Source organism: Ranitomeya variabilis, chromosome 1 (assembly GCF_051348905.1).
Source record: "Ranitomeya variabilis isolate aRanVar5 chromosome 1, aRanVar5.hap1, whole genome shotgun sequence".
Lineage (NCBI taxonomy): Eukaryota > Metazoa > Chordata > Amphibia > Anura > Dendrobatidae > Ranitomeya > Ranitomeya variabilis.
In genome coordinates, this window is record NC_135232.1 from 226,835,375 (window position 1) to 226,855,994 (window position 20,620).

The 20,620-nt window shown below is 41.6% G+C and overlaps 1 protein-coding gene across 8 annotated transcripts in view; it reads right to left on the reverse strand.

The window, feature by feature from the left end:
* Window positions 1-20,620, reverse strand: part of PITPNM2 (phosphatidylinositol transfer protein membrane associated 2) — a 441,487-nt gene that overhangs the window by 329,691 nt on the left and 91,176 nt on the right. The window lies entirely within an intron of this gene.

Here is a 20,620-nt window from a genome sequence, read left to right on the forward strand (position 1 = left end):
AGCGTCATTGCATCTCTGAAGCCAAGCATATGCTTCCTAGCTTCAGAGACGCACTGCGCATGACCGGAAGTTCAGAAGATGGCTTCATGAACTACACCATTGGTTTTACCATATCGTGTACTGATAAACAGGAAAAAAAATCAGTGTCGTGAAATTGCAAAAAAAAAGTGCAATTGTTTTTTGGATTTTTTTTTCTTTAAAGTACAACTCGTCCTGCATAAGACAAGCCCTCACACAGCCATATTGACCCAAAAAAATTAAAAAAAGTTATGGCTCTGGGAAGACAAAGAGCAAAAAAAAAACAATGCAAAAACGGAAAATCCCACAGTCGTTAAGGGGTTAAAGCAGCACCCCGGCGTTTGCTGCTTTTTTTCCCCACTGCCGCAGTAGTAGTAAATAATGCATGTTTTCTGCCCCTAGCAATATACTTACCATTCGCTGTCTTCTTCTGTTCTCTGCACCACTCTGGTTGTCTTCGGGTAGTTGTGACCTGTCTGATCACTCCACTGTTTGCTGGGAGACCAGAAATCACTTCTCAGTGTAAGTCTATGAAAGCCAGAACGAGGTTCTCATAGACTTGCATTGCGAGCTTGAGATTTTTAGAGCTGACTTCCGGTCTGTCCTGAGTTATGGATGGAGGAACGAGACCAAGCAGTGGCGGGAAGAGCAGAAGACATCGGCTGGTAAGTGTACTAAAAGAGGCAGCAAACATGCATTGATGCCACTAGGTGAAATAAAAAACACTGGAGTGGTGTTTTAAATCACCACAAACAAACTGTGGATAAAGCACAGGGTAGTGTACTCTGGAACAATAGTAACGTGTTCTGTGGAGTGACGAATTTAACTTCTCTGGCAGTCTGGTAGATAAGTCTGGGTTTGGTGAATGATAGGAAAATGTTACCGGCCTGCATCATGCTAACTGTAAGGTTTGGTGAAGGAGGAATAATAGACACAGGCTACCTTTCAGTGGTCAGATTAGGTCCCTTATCCCCCGTGAAAGAAAATTTTAATGTTTCCGTATACCAGCCTATCTTGAACAATTCTATGCTACCACCTTTGTGGGGATACATTGGGGAAGACCCTTTTAGAATTCAGCATGATTTTGCCACAGTGATCAAAGCAAGGTCCATACTGAGCCATGACCTCAACCCCATTGAGCACCTTTGCGATGAACTAGAACAGAGACAGCATGCCAGGTCCATTCATCCAACAGAAGTGTCTGAACTCACAAATGCGCTTCAGGATAAATGAGCAAAAGTTTCCACAGACACTCCAGAACCTTGTAGAAAAGCCTTCCCAAAAGTGTGGAAGCTGTTATACCTACATAATAGGGGTGAAGTTGACCAATTCCTCATTCATGCCCATTGATTTAGAATGGGATGGCATAAAAGCTCCTGTAGGAGGAATGAGCAGGTGTCCTAATATTGTTGTCTCGTGTATGATGTATCAAAATGGCATGTGGAATTAGTAAATAAAAAAGTGACACATGAAAACTTAAATTAAGATGATTTTTAATTTACAAACTCGGATAACCCTCTTCTTGACCCCTTACAATCTGGTTTCCGCTCTTTACACTCCACTGAAACTGCCCTCACTAAAGTCTCTAATGATCTAATAACAGCCAAATCCAAAGGTCATTGCTCTCTGCTGATTCTCCTGGATCTATCTGCCGCATTCGACACTGTAGATCACCAGTTCCTTCTAACTATGCTCCGCTCCATAGGCCTCAAGGACACAGCCCTCTCCTGGTTCTCCTCCTACCTCTCTGATCGCTCCTTCACTGTATCTTTTGCCGGCTCCTCTTCCTCTCCTCGTGCCCTTACTATCGGGGTTCCGCAGGGATCAGTCCTAGGCCCCCTCCTCTTCTCTCTATACACGGCCCCTATTGGACAATCAGCAGATTTGGGTTCCAGTATCATCTCTATGCTGATGACACCCAATTATACACTTCTTCCCCCGACATCACCCCTACCCTAATTCAAAATACCAAGGATTGTCTGTCTGCTGTCTCTAACATCATGTCCTCCCTCTACCTGAAACTAAATCTCTCCAAAACGGAACTTCTTGTGTTTCTCCCTTCTACTAACCTCACTCTACCCAACATCAAAATTACCCTGGAGGGTTCAACCATAACTCCCAAGCAGCATGCCCGCTGTCTTGGGGTCATATTCGACTCTGAACTCTCCTTTACTCCCAATATCCGATCACTCGCTCTTGTCACATGCATCTTAAAAACATCTCCAGAATCCGACCTTTTCTCACCGTTGAAACTGCTAAGACTCTTACTGTCGCTCTTATTCATTCTCGTCTGGACTACTGCAACTCTCTTCTAATCGGTCTCCCTCTTACCAAACTTTCTCCTCTCCAATCCATCTTGAATGCTGCAGCCAGAGTCATATTTCTGTCCAGACGCTTCACCGATGCCTCCATCTTGTGCCAGTCATTACACTGGCTACCCATTCGCTACAGGGTCCAGTATAAACTCATCTCTCTCACCCACAAAGCCCTCCACAGTTCTGCACCGCCTTATATCTCCTCTCTCATCCCTGTATATCGCCCTACACGTGCCCTCCGTTCTACAAACGACCTAAGACTAACATCCCCTGTAATCCGAACCTCACACCTCCATCTACAAGACTTCTCTCGTGCTGCACCAGCTCTCTGGAATGCACTTCCCCAGACGATCAGACTGATACCTAGCCCCGACCTATTCAAGCGAGCTTTAAAAACACATCTCTTCAAACAAGCCTACCACACCAACTACTCAGTAAACTAACTTTGCCCTGTTCCCTCCCTCCAAATATTACTCTGAATCTATACCCTACTATTAATCTGTCTCCACACCCTCCATGCACACGATAACTGCACTTGATACTTGACTATTGCACTTAAACACACGGGCTGATGACCGGATCATGCAGCTTTGTATGAAAATCCCTATGTATTATAATTGCCAGACCTGAAATAACAAGCACTTTTCACCTATTGTGTACCCCCATTTCCTTGTAGATTGTAAGCTTGCGAGCAGGGACCTCACTCCTAATGTCACTGTTTAAATTGTCTTAACTCGTACTGAATTTATTGAAATACAATAATACTCCACATGGCTTTCATTCAAAAAGAGAAAAATCAAAGTATAAAATTTATTGGCTTTATTGATTTTTTTCAATTTGCAGCCATTTTTTTGTACCAATGATCATCTATGGTGCTATTCTTGTCATGTCTTTTTTCATGGACTGTGCATGGATACAATACAAGTGTATGTGCAGTCTGTATTTCACATTGAAAAGGAGAAGCTTAATATGCAAATTGCCTCTTCAGAGAGAAAGAGGACTTGAACACTATAGCTCCACCTGTTGGAAGTAGGGATCCTACAAGTCGCAATCAACCCTTTAACGAGTCTTGAAATATGACTTAAGATAAAAGTCAAATCAGAATCTCAATTTGCGGACATGGTGTTTCGGGCTATTGTCCCTCATCAGTGCAACTTATGAGAACTGATTTGGCTAGGTGAGAGGCTCTGGACTGTGGTATAAGGGGTAATGTTTCTCCTTGTGGAGAGTGACATACCAGCTCTGGCATATCAAGGTAAGGAGGCTTATTCACCATGCAATGCTCCTCTGGGAATTTTAATATGTAAATTGCCTCTTCAGAGAGAAAGACGACTTGAACTCTATAGCGCCACCTGTTGGAAGTAGTGATCCTACAAGTCACAATCAACCCTTTAACGAGTCGTGCAATATGACTTAGGATAAAAGCCAAATCAGAATCTCAATTTGCAGACACGGTGTTTCAGGCTACTGGCCCTCGTCAGTGCAAAGTATGAGAACTGATTTCGTGAGAGGCTAAGACTGAGGTCTTTGTAATGTATTTATTTATTCATCTGTGAAAAACCACTTATGTGACACTGAGGGCAAAAATGGACACACGTACCATGCACTGATGACACGGTACCATTTTTTACTTTCGCGCTTAAACACAGATATGTGAATAAGCCCTACAGAGGACCTTTCACCAATATTTCATGTTAAACTGGACATACAATAATGATAATGGTGGTTGCAGAGCAAAATAAAACATATTTTTCTTTTTAATTCTACTTCTCCATTGCATAGATATTAGCAATGAAAGTATTTGGTATCTAACTAGCTAATTTTAGTTCAGTCAAAGTAGGCATTTTCACTGGGGACATGTACTTACTCCCCCTGTATGATGATGACCAATCATAAGCAGGCAGCAACACTCAAGGTAAAGAAAAACATCACAACATAAAACAGGCTACCCCTGTGTGAGACCTATGATAGACACCATGATGTCACTACAAAACGATTATATCTTGCCATTACTGACACCTTTGAGCCTTCATCTTCTAGTAGTTAGTGTGGGGAGAGGGGAAGTACAGCTGAGTTCAGCTGTGTCACATTAGGAAACCCTTCTATTAGCTCTCCTCTCACGGCACTGTCACCACTGCTATACTATTCCCCCCACAATGCATATCTGGAAAGGAAAGCTCAAAGGTGTAGTAATCACACCTATGTTGTGCTTGTGGCTCTACAGTGAGACCAAGTAAGTTGTGCTTAACAGATATATGGAGTAGCTTGCGCTAAGCTATGGTAGGAGCGTGTTCTTCTTCCCTTAAGCGTTGGGGCCTGCTTATGATTGGTTAACTTCACACAGGAAAAAAAGTTAATTCCCCCAGTGAACACCATCTGAAAGGCCCATTTGGACATAATGGAAATTAACTCATTACCTGCCAAATACTTTGACTGCTAACATCTTCGCAACCGAGAAGCAAAATTTATATATATATATATATATATATATATATACACACACCGTATATAGTTCTGTCATGCAGCCTCTATTACCAGTTCAACATGTCAAATTTGGTGACAGGTCATCTTTAAGACAGACACACGCATGAAAAAGCGTTCAGTCCCATGCTAGGATGCAGAACAGTTATTTCTTTCAACTTAACCATGTTCAGTTTAGGATTACGTTAGCAACGTCTTTTTTTCCACTAGAAGCAAAGGATCAAGCACATTGAAATCCAACGTGCCTGCTCTTCAACACCTGCAATTAAGAAAATACACCCAAGTGTATAATGTTCACTATTCACATCAGTGCAGATTGTCACATTTCCCAACGCCCCCATAAACATGTAAGCTCAGACTAGTGGTGCATGCATATTATAGGAGAGAAGAGGGTACAGCTCCTGGCAGAGACCTCTAGCAGGACTTACAAATGGGAAACACACAACTGATACAAATAAGAAATAAACAAGGAAAACGCAGGAGAAAACTTTGTTTTGTCATTCCAAATTTGAAGTGCAATAATATTTTGCACACATGTAAATACCCCCTCCTAGTTGATCACTTAATGACAAGGTTCACATATTTAGTAAGCACAGGCTGCACATGACAAAGGGGGAAAAAAAAGCATAAATATTTCTGAACACTTTTAAATATCCCTGGATTATTTTAGTGTAATTACAGCAGAAGGGATTCGTCATTTTATATGATTTTGTCCATCAGTGATAGCATGTAATCAGATTTATGTAGCCACCCATGGAAAGCAAGCTAGATGATAATGACATGGTTACCACTGTACTCGTACTTACTGAAGCACACTAACCAGCACTGTTCATATAGGCAAATGGCTATTACTGCTGCTATCGGAGACGGATAGCTCAGAGAAAAAATCTACTTATATGCATTCTGGATAATACATACACACAACCTCTGTGTATATTTCCTTGTATGCAGTTGTTCTAACCTTTATACATAATTATACCACTGGATAACCTGCCATATGGTAGAGGCAATATAATAAAAACACAACAAAATTCACCCTAGCGAATTCATGTCCACAAATAACCATATAACCAATGTCAAAAGTGAACATATATCAAATAATCACATGAAAGATATATATATGTTAAAAAATGATTTTATTACCAAAATTTATTACAAAAAAGAAAAAACGACAACAAATAATACTACAGTATTTTACAAAATGTATAATTAATGAGGAGACCAGATCCATATAATAAAAAAAATACTAGAAAAATATATAATTCATATACATATATGTGACCTTCCAGAGTGCAAAAACAAAAAACAATAGATGGCGCTATAATAGGCCTTCTATCCCAATAAAGTGCATATGCATCAATAATAATAGTCTAACCCAGACAATAAAGTGCATAAATCTCTGAAAAAATACTAGTACCAGTGTGAAGATGATCTGTGGCCCTCCAGGACTCCGACCCCAACGTACGTTTCACCTGAGTGGCTTTTTCAAGGATCTGGTCTCCTCATTAATTATACATTTTGTAAAATACTGTAGTATTATTTGTTGTCGTTTTTTCTTTTTTGTAATAAATTTTGGTAATAAAATCATTTTTTAACATATATATATCTTTCATGTGATTATTTGATATATGTTCACTTTTGACATTGGTTATAGAGGCAATATAATGCAAAATTACTTAGCCTCATACTTGGTATTTGTTCTGCTTAATAGGTTCTGGTTACTTCATGTACGGTCCTAGAACATAAATGGTCTGCCTCCTCAAGATAAAAGCTTTCAATTATCCCTCGTCATTAGACCTTATTTTCCAATGTTGGACTGTATCTGTATTTACAAAGCAAAAGTCCAAAGGATATTAATGATGACGGCTGCAGGACACGAGTGCTGTACCAGTGATTAGGATTTCTCTACCTTAATTCCAACAGAAATGGAAAGATTCTACTGACTGGCATTGGGCGCTTGTCATGGGAACGCCGTTATATCCAGCTTTGCTTTAGATCTCTGCAAAAGGAGGGGGCTGTGGGGATGTTGAAATATTAATTTCAACTTTAAAAGCCTGGGACTCATCACCAGACATGCTGCAGAATGAGAGATTGAATGTTACAGAACCAAATATAGACCATTTTGCATGAAATTTGCAACTGTGACACATTTTCAGCAGAAGGATATTTAAAACAGTCTGTGGGCTAGCTTGGAAATAAATTAACCTATTCATTACCAAGAGACATAAAAAAGGGCACATCAATCAGCATAAAGGAAATACAAAACAGCCAGCTTTTATGTGCAGTTAGCAGATAAAATGAGCAGACAATTATCCAATTGCCAACAGGCATGTTATCCACACTACAGTGTGAAAAATACATGATAGCATTTTTCTACTTATACCTAATTGACGCTTCATAATGTTTTCTATTTCACATGACAATGAGAGACAGCATATAGCATTATTATTTAGTGGAGCCCAGCAAGCAGCTTACAGACACTAGACAAATGACTCACGTTGTCAAAGTTGGCCTCAAAGCAGTAGTCACGACCATGCTGTTACAGATGGTGATTAAATTTAGAAAATCTCTTACATGCTACTTCATGGTCATGGTGAAATTGTTGAAATATTAGAATACAGCAGAATACTTGACTGTATATGGCAATAGTGGGCAAAAAGGGAACAACATTTGTCTGAAATGCAATACATTTTAAAAGATAATGAGTACTGTCTTACCTATATTTGGCACTCATATAGGTGTATTCAAGAACTTATTTATCGAATGTAGAAATTCCAGAAATATAAGAGACGTTTCGGTCAACACCTGACCTTCGTCTGTGTGAAAGCGCGCTGTGTGAGGGTCTGCAGTGTCCACGCTGAGACAGAGAGCACTTCCTGTCTCAGCAGTAGACACTGCAGAACCTCACACAGCGCGCTTCCACATAGATCTCCTCTATCCAGATGACTGATGAAGGTCAGGTATTCACCAAAACGTCTCATTTTTCTGGAATTTCTACATTGAATAAATAAGTTCTTGAATACACATATATGAATGCCAAGTATTTCTACATCGCAGTTGATGGATTTGGTTATCCTACTTGGGCACCACCAGAATTCCACAAGTGCTGTGCTTTCCTTAATTACTCATACTCAGACATGAGCAAAGTGTGGCTAGATGGCTACATACGGCCCTTTGGGGCTGTAAATAGCGGCATACAACACGATACCGCCACCCCTCATTCAGCATCTCAATTTCACCATTTTGTACATCCTCAGGCTACAGATATCATTCAAAACAACGGTAGAAAAGGGAACTGTCAGCTTCATCTTCTACCTCTGAACCTCAGGGCAGCACACATGATTACATCCCTATGTTCCCGCCTGCTGGGCTAGCTTTTGGTGCATACGCTGCACAGAGCAGTGCATGGGGAGAACTGGGCTAGGCAAGTAGTTTTATTTATTATTTTATTGTATTTGGGAAAAATTTGGTGGCCATCCTAATGTGTGAAAGGGCTGTGAGGGTATCATACTGTATTTAAGGGGTGTGAGGGCATCGTACTGTGTAGGAGGGCTGTGGGGGCATAATACTACATGAGAGGGCTGTGAAGGCATCGTACTGCGTGGGAGAAATTTGAGGGCATCTTACAGCGTGGGAGAGCTGTGAGAGCATCGTACTGCGTGGGAGGGCTGCGAGGGCATCATGCAGTGTCAACCAGTGTAGTGCATCCTAGTGTATTGAAGGGCTGTGAGGGTAACATACTGTATTGAAGGGCTGTGAGGGCATAGTACTGCATGGGAGGGCTGTGAGTGCATCGTACTGCACTGGGAGGGTTGTGAGAGCATCGTACTGTGTGGGAGGGCTGCGAGGGCATCATGCAGTGTCAACCAGTGTAGTGCATCCTAGTGTATTGAAGGGCTGTGAGGGTAACATACTGTATTGAAGGGCTGTAAGGGCATCATACTGTATTGAAGGGCTGTGAGGGCATAGTACTGCATGGGAGGGCTGTGAGTGCATCGTACTGCACTGTGAGGGCTGTGAGGGTATTGCACTGCATGAGAGGGCTGTGAGGGCATCATACTGCGCGGGAGGGCTGTGAGGGGATCGCACTGCGTGGAAGGGATGTGAGTGCATCGTACTGCACGGGAGGGCTGTGAGGGCATTGTACTGCGTGGGAGGGCTGGGAGGGCATCGTACTGCGTGGGAGGGCTGGGAGGGCATCGTACTGCGTGGGAGGGCTGGGAGGGCATCGTACTGCGTGGGAGGGCTGGGAGGGCATCGTACTGCGTGGGAGGGCTGGGAGGGCATCGTACTGTGTGGGAGGGCTGTGAGGGTATCATACCGTGTGGGAAGGCATGATATTGTGTAGGGGTATTATATTGTGTGTGGGCATCCTACAGTGTGTGAAGGACTGGGGGCATCATATCATGTGTGGAGCTGCGGCAGCATCACAAGGTGTGAGATGAGCTGCTGATCAAGGTGCAAAGACTGAATAGCTCTGTACATGCAAGTTTTTTTGCCATGAATGCTGGGGGCTGTCCTGGATAGTAAAGTGCTGCATTACATAATTACCCTGTACATGTGAAACAACCCATGTAAAACTGACTGACAACACATATGCATCTGTTGCTGAGCAGAGAGGCCTCTTATGCATCATTCATGTCCAGCAATAGAAAGAGCTGAGAGTCTCATATACCAAAATCATCTTACAGATTTTCTCACTCAATCAGATGCTTTTTTCATTTATGACACTTTTTCGAAAGCAACAGTGGTAATAACATTTTAAAGCTTTTATTCATCCACGTGATTCTGAGATTGTTGTCTCTGACTCATTGAGGGAGTGAGGGGGGTTTATAAATATGTATATATATATATATATATATATATATATATATATATATATATATAATTATATTTATATTTTTTTTTTTTCTGCTGGCTAACACGGAACCAATGCACTTTTTTTCGTTTAATGAAATGGTCTAGGACGCATATGTCAAACTCTAGCTCGCAGGCTAAATATGGCCCACAGGGTGAGCATATTTGGTCACAAGACCGAGCTCGTCCCTCGAGTACTCGAGTATATTTGGCCTGCGAAGCCAGGCATCACACTTTCAACTATAACAGTATCCTGGAGCGTCAAGAAAAGCTCCCTCTCCCATCATTCCTCCTCTGCGTCTGACAATCCCTTTACGTTTGCTTCCATATGAAAAAGTTAATCGTTATATTTGATGATAAGGAAAAACTTCCCCAGTTGTAGAAATGTTTTAAATAAATATCAAAGTTGGCCCGTGACTTTGTCCAAACTTTTAATTTTGGCCTTCTGTGTATTTGAGTTTGACATCACTGGTCAGGAAGTAACTTTTTGTTGCCCAAATAAACCACTGTATAGCCTTCACTTTTATCCTGCTACAGAAAAATGAAAGATGACTGGCTAAAATACTGTGTAGGCTATAATTTTTCTTGTAGACAGTTAGTTGATCCCTTCCTGCAAAAAACGTTGCATTAATGTCCTGGGAAGGAGTCCTTGGGTGTGGAGCTGAGCTCTCTTCACATGCAGCACGAGCTATATTACATAGAGTACATCTGCCTAACGGCAGCAGCTGGCAACCAATTAAATACTGCTGTCAATCTCTCTCAGCGACGTTTAACCCCTTAAGGCTGAGTCACACATAACGATATCGTTAACGATATCGTTGCAACGTCACGCTTTTGGTGACGTAGCAACGATCCCGCTAACGATCTCGTTATGTGTGACAGCGACCAACGATCAGGCCCCTGCTGGGAGATCGTTGGTCGTTGGGGAATGATCAGGACCATTTTTTGGTCGCTGATAACCCGCTGTCATCGCTGGATCGGCGTGTGTGACGCCGATCCAGCGATGTGTTCACTTGTAACCAGGGTAAATATCGGGTTACTAAGCGCAGGGCCGCGCTTAGTAACCCGATATTTACCCTGGTTACCATTGTAAAAGTAAAAAAAACCCAGTACATACTCACATTCTGATGTCTGTCACGTCCCACGGCGTCCACAGGGTTAAAACTGCTTTCGGCAAGAGCGCTGCTAATGCACGCGCTGCTGCCGAGAGCTTCCCTGCACTGACTGAGTCAGCGCCGGCCGTAAAGCAGAGCACAGCGGTGACGTCACTGCTGTTACTGCCGGCGCTGACACAGTCAGTGCAGGGAAGCTCTCGGCAGCAGCACGTGTATTAGCAGCGCTCTTGCCGAAAGCAGTTTTAACCCTGTGGACGCCGGCGGGGGACGTGACAGACATCAGAATGTGAGTATGTAGTGTTTTTTTTTTTACATTTACAATGGTAACCAGGGTAAATATCGGGTTACTAAGCGCGGCCCTGCACTTAGTGACCCGATGTTTACCCTGGTTACCTGGGTGCTGCAGGGGGACTTCGGCATCGTTGAAGACAGTTTCAATGATGCCGAAGTCGTTCCCCTGATCGTTGGTCGCTGGAGAGAGCTGTCTGTGTGACAGCTCCCCAGCGACCACACAACGACTTACCAACGATCACGGCCAGGTCGTATCGCTGGTCGTGATCGTTGGTAAGTCGTTTAGTGTGACTCCAGCTTTAGTGACAGAGCCAATTACTACAATTCTCACCACTGTCACTTTATGAGTTTATAGCTCTGGAGCGATTCAACGAATCCCACTGATTTGGAGACTGTTTTTTTGTGACATATTGCACTTCACGTTAGTGGTAAAATTTATTCAATATAACTTTATGAAAAAAAAAAAAGGAAATTTGGCAAAAATTTGGAAAATATTACAATTTTCAAACTTTAAGTTTTTGTATACTTAAATCAGAGTGGTGTCACACAAAATAGTTAATAAATAACATTTTCCAAATGTCTACTTAACATCAGCACAATTTTGGAAAATGTTTTTTTTCTTAGGACATTATAAGGGTTAAAAGTGGACTAGAGATTTCTCATTTTTCCAACAAAATTTACAAAACCATTTTTTTAGGGACCACTTCACATTTGAAGTGAGTTTGAGGGGTCAATATAACAGGAAATACCCAAAAGTGACACTATTCTAAAAACTGCACCCCTCAAGGTGCGCAAAACCACATTCAAGAAGTTTATTAACTCTTCAGGTGCTTCACGAGAACTAAAACAATGTGGAAGGAAAAAATGAACATTTTACTTTTTTCACAGAAATTTTACTTTGGAACCAATTTCGTTTATTTTCACAAGGGTATAAGGAGAAAATGGACCACACAATTTGTTGCGTAATTTCTCCTGAGTATGCCAATATCCGTATGTGGTGGAAAGCGACTGTTTGGGCGCATGGCAGGGCTCAGAAGGGAGGGAGCACCGTTTGACTTTTTGAACGCAAAATTGGCTGGAATCAATGGTGGTGCCATGTCGCGTTTGGAGATCCCCTGTTGTACCTAAACAGTGGAACCCCCAAATTCTAACTCCAACCCTAACCCCAACACCCCCCAACACTAACCCCAACCATAACCCTAACCACAACCCTAACCCCAACACATCCCTAATCCCAACCCTAACCATAACCCTAACCATAACCCTAACCACAAACCTAACCCTAACACACCCCTAAACCTAACCGTAATCCCAACCATAACCACAACCCTAACCCTAGCCCAACCCTAACTTTAGCCCAACCTTAACTTTAGCCCCAACCCTAACTTTAGCCCACCCCTAACCCCAACCCTAACTTTAGCCCAACTCTAACCCTAATGGAAAAATGGAAATACTTTTTGTTATTTTATTATTTTTACCTAACTAAGCGGGTGATAATGGGGGGTTTGATTTACTCTTTTTTTTTTTTTTTTTTTTTGACCACTGTGATAGACCCCATCACAGTGATCAAAATTGAACCAAAAGGAAATATTTCCTATTATTTTGTATGGCCGCATTTGTAAAATTCTGATCTTTCAAGATATGGAATTAATTAACCAGATTGTTAACCGCTGTAAAGAGAAAAAAAATGCCAGAATTATGTTTTTACGGTAATGTTACCTCCCTATGAAACTGTAATAACAAGCAATCAAAGTATCTTTAACAATAATAGCATCAATAAAAACATCAGCTCACCATGCTAAAAAAAAATAAGCCCTCACTCAGCCCTATCAACAGAAAAATAATAATGTTGTTGGTCTAAGAATATGGTGACACAAAGAAAAAAATTTTTTTTTGCAATATTCTGAATTTTTTTTCATTACGTAAATAGAAAAAAGTCAATGAATGTTTGATATCGCTGTAATCATACTGCCATGAACAATCATTTTTCCAAGTAATGTTTAGTCTCATTTTGTTTTGTTTTTTTACACATTCTTCAGTATTTTATATGGTACTAAAAATAGTATAATTCCTAACTACAACTCGTCCCACAATAAAATAACCCCTCATAAGTCTATGTTGATGGAAATTTTAAAGTTATGGCTCTTGGAATAAGGTAAAGAACAAAAGCGCAAAAACGAAAAATAAGTGATAAAACCTGCCCCATTGTAATTTATATTACAAATTAAAATTGGTCCATATATTCTTTGCTATTTTGGTAAACAAAAAAACATAATTTATTGAAAATTTTGAAAAATTTGAAGTTTTTAACATTTTTTTTTACTTGTAATGAACTATTTTAGACAACTGTGCTGAAATACAACATTCGCCCAGTTCAGCCCCAGTCTCACCACACCTCTGCCCATGTTGGTAGAGCTGGTGAAAACTGGTGTGAAAGCGGCAACAGTTGAAAAAAAAAATTTGGACAATCATTTTGGGACTTGTCAAAACTGTTTCTGTTTTACACACAATGATGAATATGGGCCTGCATGTTTATTTGTAGATATCTCAGGTTTCTTTCAATATTTTCTTTTGCCTTTGTTTTTTAACACTTCATACCTAATTTGTTTAACTCAAAAAGAGTAATAGATAAAGGGAACCTATCAGGTCCTCCATGTCCTTCAACCCAGAAGCATTCACTTATTTGTGAGTAAATTTCCTGCCTAACCAGCCCTGTATAACATGGTCCTCATCATAGAGACAGAGCGAGACAGACTGTTTGTGCTTCGGTGTAGCCTGTGGGCAGGTCTCTCCTTGATTTCTCTGGTTTAGAGCAGGAAGATAAGACTCTGCCTACAGTCCCACCCCAAACCACGGGCATATCATTAACTGAAAACGTCTAACATTGATTACACAAGAACCACAAGACAGATTTCTTCACCCCAGGTATCATTCTAATCAGTTTAACACTGTCAACCTGGCAATACCTGTAGTCTACTTATCCTGCGTTCACTTTAAAGAAGCCGTTCTACCAAATTTAACCTTTCATTAAAAATTACAAGTAATGACCGAATGGGCTCGGTGATACTCTTATATCACTCAAGCATCTGAGTGCTCGAATATGCTCGACACTCGTCGAGCATTGGATTCAACACTCGAATCCTCACCCAACATGTTTAGCGCCTGTTACACAGCCAATAAACATGTGGGGCTTGCCTGCCAGTCACTGTAATGCTGCAGCCATCTTGGTAGTGGCATTACTGTGATTGGCTGGAGGCAATTAGAGATGGACGGACCCCTGGATGTTTGGGCCCGGCGAGTTCGGTTCAACAGTTACACAAAGTTTGAGTTTGGGTACCAAAACAGTACCTGGACCCCATTCACTTGAGTGGGGGGCCCTGAACATCCAGTGTTTGCCACACTGTTATGTGCATGACAGCGCATCAAACACAGCTTCTGATAGTCGGTAAATAATTAAAAAAAAAACAACAACAAAAAAACGGCGAGGGTTCCCCTGTATTTTTGATAACCAACGAGGCAAAAGTCACAGCTGGGGGCTGCAACCTTCAGCTGTCAGCTTCAGGAAGGCTGGTTATCAAGAAAAGAGGGGTGAATATTAATTTATCTTTAGCAGCGGGCACAGGCTTTAGCCGCAGAAGCCGGCTCCTGCATCCTGTGACCCGCTGCTCCCACTCCGTCTTCTGGGACCCTCAATTGAGTATAAGCCGAGGGGGTCTTTTTCAGCACAAAAAATGTGCTGAAAAACTCGGCTTATATTTGATTATATAGGGTATTTATTTACAGCGTGGGTGACGGCTGATGAATAATCCCATCAGCCACTCCTGCTCTCGCTGTTATTAGAGGCAGCAGGCATCGGCTGACGGAAGCAGTAGCCACATCCCCCAACACCAGTGACAAGTGGTGATGATTTTGCCACCGATCAGAAGCAGTGTTTGCCGCACTGTCCTGCACATGACAATGCAAAAAATACCCGGTGTTCGGGGGGACGGAACCCGAACAGTAACATGAACTTCCTGGTGCAGTCCACGTTCGGTGTCCATGCCCGAACATTAGGTGTTTGGTGTGGATGCGGACCTTTACTGTTCGGGTTTTCCCATCTCTAGTCGCAATATCTCATGAGAGGTTATAAAAGTACTCGCGCCACCATGCTCGGCACATCGATAACATTGCACAGAGCAGGGACAGTTCTTATTGGAGGGAGAGAGTAGCTGTCTAGGCCTGTGTGCACTGCATTAAAAATCAGAGTCATCTAGTGTCGATACTCTGCTGAAACAACATACTAACAGTCCTTCTTTGGGCTAATCTTGTGCTTTGCTGTTTCTATGTGATACATTAGGAGTGGTGCATACAGCCTCTAGGTAGGGCTTAGGGTTTGGAGTCCATTGGTAAATATATAGCTGCTGCAGGTGACTTTAATGCTATCCATACAGTTTAACATGCTTTGTATAAAATTACAGTGGTTTAAAATTTTAAAAACCGCTTGGCTTGCTGCAGGTGACCACATTTTATTTTATTAAAAAAAATTAGCTTCAATAAATCAAGGAAACTTGGTTTCCAGAGACCTAGAAATTAGAAAATGCGTAAGGGATGCGGTAAGGGACAGGGAAGTGCTGATGATGAAAGCGAGGACGTGGGGCAGGTGCGACTCCACCTGCTGCTGGAGCACAAGCAACACGCCCATCCCCAACACATAGCTTCCTGTTCCCCTTTGCAAAGAAGCATGGGACACCACTTCTGAAGCCACACTACTGCGAACAGGTGTTCGGTTGGATAGCAGATAATGCTTCCAGCAGGCTTGCCAGCACTACCAAGTCTTCCACACGGTCCAGTCTCACCACCCAAGAGTCTGGATCACTTAATCGCCTTGATCCTCTTACTCCCTCCATATCGAGTCCCAGGAGACCAGTGATCACACAGCCTCTCACCCTGTATGTTCCAAGAGGTAGGACATTTTGTCTAAGGAGGTAGATGGTGATGAGACACGGCTGCCGATAAGACAGGTTGTTGTTAAGTCATCAAGTTAGGAGGACCAGGGCGTGGCAGTGGAAGACGAGGTGGTGGATGACGAAGTCACTGACCTAACCGGTGTGGAGTCCCCGTCTTGTACCAGGACATATCCAGGAACGTCACCCGCACCCTTACCAACACATTTACTGGGGTTGTCCACTTAACGACTGACAAGTGGACAAGAGCTTGTGCCCAGGGGCACTACATTTCCCTGACAGCACACTGGGTGAACATTGTAGAGATAGGGGCTGAGTCCCACCCTGGCAAGGCACATGTGCTACCAAAGCCAAGGATTGCTGTCCCTACTTCTATCAGAGTTTCCTCCTCATCCTATAGCAGTTCCTGCACCCCTCCTGCTCCTCTTAATCCTCCATCATCTTCAGAGCACTTCCACATCAGCCGGAATCTTTGCACCACTACTTCAGCAAAGCGTCAACAGGCTCTGCTGAGGCTAATTTGTCTAGGAGACTAACCTTACACTGCAGCAAAGATATTGAAAGGAATAACAGACCAAACAGATCTGTGGCTCTCGCCGCTGAACCTACAACCGGGCATGGTCCTGTGTGATAATGGCCATAACCTGGTGGCGGCTGTCAAGCTTGGCAAGCTTACACACGAACTATGCTTGGCCTATGTGCTCAACTTGGTAGTTTAGTGGTTTCAGAAAACCTACCCAGATATGCAAGAGCTTCTAGTCAAGGTACGCCGAGTTAACGTCCATTTCTGCAACTCAGCTACAGCTGTCACCACCCTGGCAGTGCTGCAGCAGCGCATGATAGTGCAAGCCCACTGACTGGTGTGCGACGTGACTATGCACTTGCAAATTTTTTACCTGTAAATTCTGGTCCCTCCATCTTATTCTGCATCTTTCTCATTTTAATATACTTTTTTTTAACAAATCTCAATAAAAATCAAAATGTTTATATATATATTTGTGCTGTTTGGCATGCTGGGAACTTTTCGCATTCCTGGAGAACCCTCCTGTGTATGGGAGTGTCAACTTAGATGGCTGTCAGCCATTGTTCAGCCAACAACCATCTAATGTGTATGGCCAGACTTAACTATCTAACTCTCTGCCACCACATGTTGTGATGGTTAATTTACTAAACAACTTTAAAAGAAAATCTGTCAGCAGGTTTTTGCTATTTAGGGCTCGCTCACACTAATGTATAAATTGGATTAATGCAATCCGATAAAAAAATCGGATTGCAATCGTTCCAATGTTATTCAGTGAGGCAGTGCAGATCTGGGCATTTTATCTCAGCTGTATTGGACATGAGAAAAAAAATTTACAGCATGCTACGATTTCCCTCAGAAAGCGGTACAGTGCAAGAAACAAATCGCATGCCATATGGACTATGAGTATGGCATCCAAATTTTATGGATACATTACAATTCTGTAGCATAGGAAGTCATAAATGGTCCTGTAAATGATTAGTAGCTGCTGAGTAAAAAAAAAACAGCTCACATAAGATCAGCAGACGGATGACAAGTGAGAAAAAATCATCCCACTCTCCTGGATGAGATTAAGACAATGGGACCAATTTTTTCTATATGCGAACCCTGTGTGAGCGAACCCTTAATCTGAGAACTGCATAATGTAAGGGCATAGACCTTGATTCCAGCAATGTATCACTTATTAGGCTGTGTGCTGTAGTTTCAATACAATCAGTGTTTTATCATGAAAATTTTATCACTGCATACTAGATCATGTGCCAGGTAGTCCAGCTAATCTGCGTAACCCCGTCTCCACCACTGATTGGCAGCTTGTGGACAATATACAGCGTACACAGGAAGCTGCCAATCAGGGGTGGGGTCGGGATTATGCAGAGCTCAGTATTCTAACCACTGCTACATCTTCAGCAGAGAAAACATGGGATCTATCAAAACTGCGCTAACCAGTCCAGTAAGCATTGATGGAATCAGGTTGTCTGCCCCTAGATCATGCTGCTCTCAGATTACATAACAAAAACTTGCTGACAGATTCCCTTTAAGAAGGGCATGAATGCCTTTCTTGATAATAAAATCTAGTACTCATAACCTTTAATATTATTTGAGATGGTATATTGATCCAAAGAACTAGAAGGTATTTTTCAGCTTTATACGGGGCAATTTTCATCTGCCTAATGGGGTTTCCTCCTCCCTCTGGATCAACATGTTAGGTTATAGGTTGAACTAGAAGGTGGACTTGCGTCTCTGAAACAGCCTTTATTAACAAAGAAACACGTCTTTATTACTCCGATTTTGGAAACCTCCCTTATGTAGCTACAGTGAGATACTTGTCGCAAACACAGATGTTAGAAATGAAGGAAAACTCTTTGGACTCTTTTTATTAGGATGAAACACACCAAAAGGAAGTTACAACCCCAAGGTATGAAGTGAGAATTGTGACCTAATGGGTGTATAAAAAGTGTATTAGAATAATAACCAAGAAAAGTTCCAAAATTTCCACTCTTTTGTGCTTTAGCTACATCATTTTAACAATGGATATAGGTAACTTTCTATGAAAAACAGAATTTAGTGCACAATGGATTTTGCAAAGTGAAAAATTGCCATTTTACCAGAGATATACCATTTTAATGCTTAATATTTTAGGGATATCTTGCTTGTGCTTGCTGGATTTAAAAACATGCTAAATGTGCCCCTAACATTTTATCTGGCCTAACATGAAGATTCAGGATTCAGCATGTTAAATGGCCACCTATAGGCACATATTGCACTCAAAAGACATGAAGAATATTATTAATTCTTTATTACTGGCTATCTAATACTTATCTAATTCATTATCAGATTTTGCTGATACAAAGAGAATGGTTTCTTAAAAAGTCAACTATAACCAATTATGCATACTATTAGCCAACCAAGAATGTAAGCGCAGACAAAACAGCCACACTTACATGCAATGCCTGAGCCATTCAAAAATAAAAAAGGCAACATGAAGTCTAGGTTCTAGGACATATACATTAATAGAAATCTGATTAAATCCTGATGAGTAGGAAATAGGTAAAACACTAGTATGTTTTCTAATCGCACACCGCACAAACATGAAAAATCAAACCACAATATAATCATTCTATGAAAATGTCATCCAAAATGACACAGAAACCTCATCCTCATGCATGATCTAATTACATTCTTTTCTAAACCATTGTTGAGTATCAGTGAGATAATAATAATAAGGCTACCTTAAAAAAAATAAATACATTTGAAGGAAAAAAAATCCTGAATGAATCATTTGTGATGAGCGAGTATGCTCGATTTGCATCTGCTAGACAGCTTGAATACATGTGGGGATTGCCTGTTTGTTAAGCCTCCCCCACAAGTATTCAAGCTGTCTAGCAGCCGCAAATCATGCAGCTGCGTTGACATAAACTAAATATCCGAGCACGTCGAAATACTCGGAGACCACCTGAGCATGCTCAGAGAAACCCGAGTAACAAACACACTCGCTCATCACTATTAATCATATTTCTGAATGCTTTGTCCTTGGTTTTATTCTGATCACTATTAAATAATTAGAAATACATCACATCATGTATAGTCGGGGCCAATATCATCAACTAAATGTACACGACTCCATGTATGCACAGACCTTTAGGATACGTTCCCACGATGAGCTTTTGGTGCACTTTTGACGTTGCATATTTTTGTTGTGTGAAAATGCAGCATCTTATATTTCCAGCAAAGTGGATGGATTTATAGAAATCTCACGCCAACAGTGATCTTTTACGCAGTATAAACTGACCTGCAGTGCGTGATTCAAATCTGCAATATGTCAATTTCCTTTGCAGGTACGATGAGTTTTCTTTGCAGATTTTCCTCATAGACTTTCATTAGATGCGGAAAATCCGCAGGTAAAAAGCGTACATACATTTTTAATACATCAAAAATGCATGCAATCCGCACTTAAGTATATCAGTAAAGTTTTGTGAAAGCAAATAAACAGGATGTATAAACAACAAAGCAGCTTTATTTAAAGCAAGACACACAAAAATGAAAAACCGCAAGTAATTTAAATAATTCTGCAATGGTGCAAAAATTCTGCAGCGTCAAAAACTTGCCAAAAGCTCATTGTGGGAATGTAGCCTTACAGTTAGATTACCCTTAGCCCTCATTGACACGTACAGTACATGTTGTATCCATTTTTTTCAAGGCTAGAACACATACCCATTATAATTTACTAGATGGTGGCCCGATTCTATCGCATCGGGTATTCCAGAATATGCATGGCCACGTACTATATTGCCCAGTCACGTAGTATAATGCTCCATGCAGTTATGGCCCCATAGATGCCCCATATAATGCTCCATGCAGTTATGGCCCATAGATGCTCCATATAATGCTCCATGCAGTTATGGCCCCATAGATGTCCCATACAATGCTTCATGCAGTTATGGCCCCATAGGTGCCCCATATAATGCTCCATGCAGTTATGGCCCCATAGATGCCCCATATAATGCTCCATGCAGTTATGGCCCCATAGATGCTCCATATAATGATCCATGCAGTTATGGCCCCATAGATGTCCCATACAAT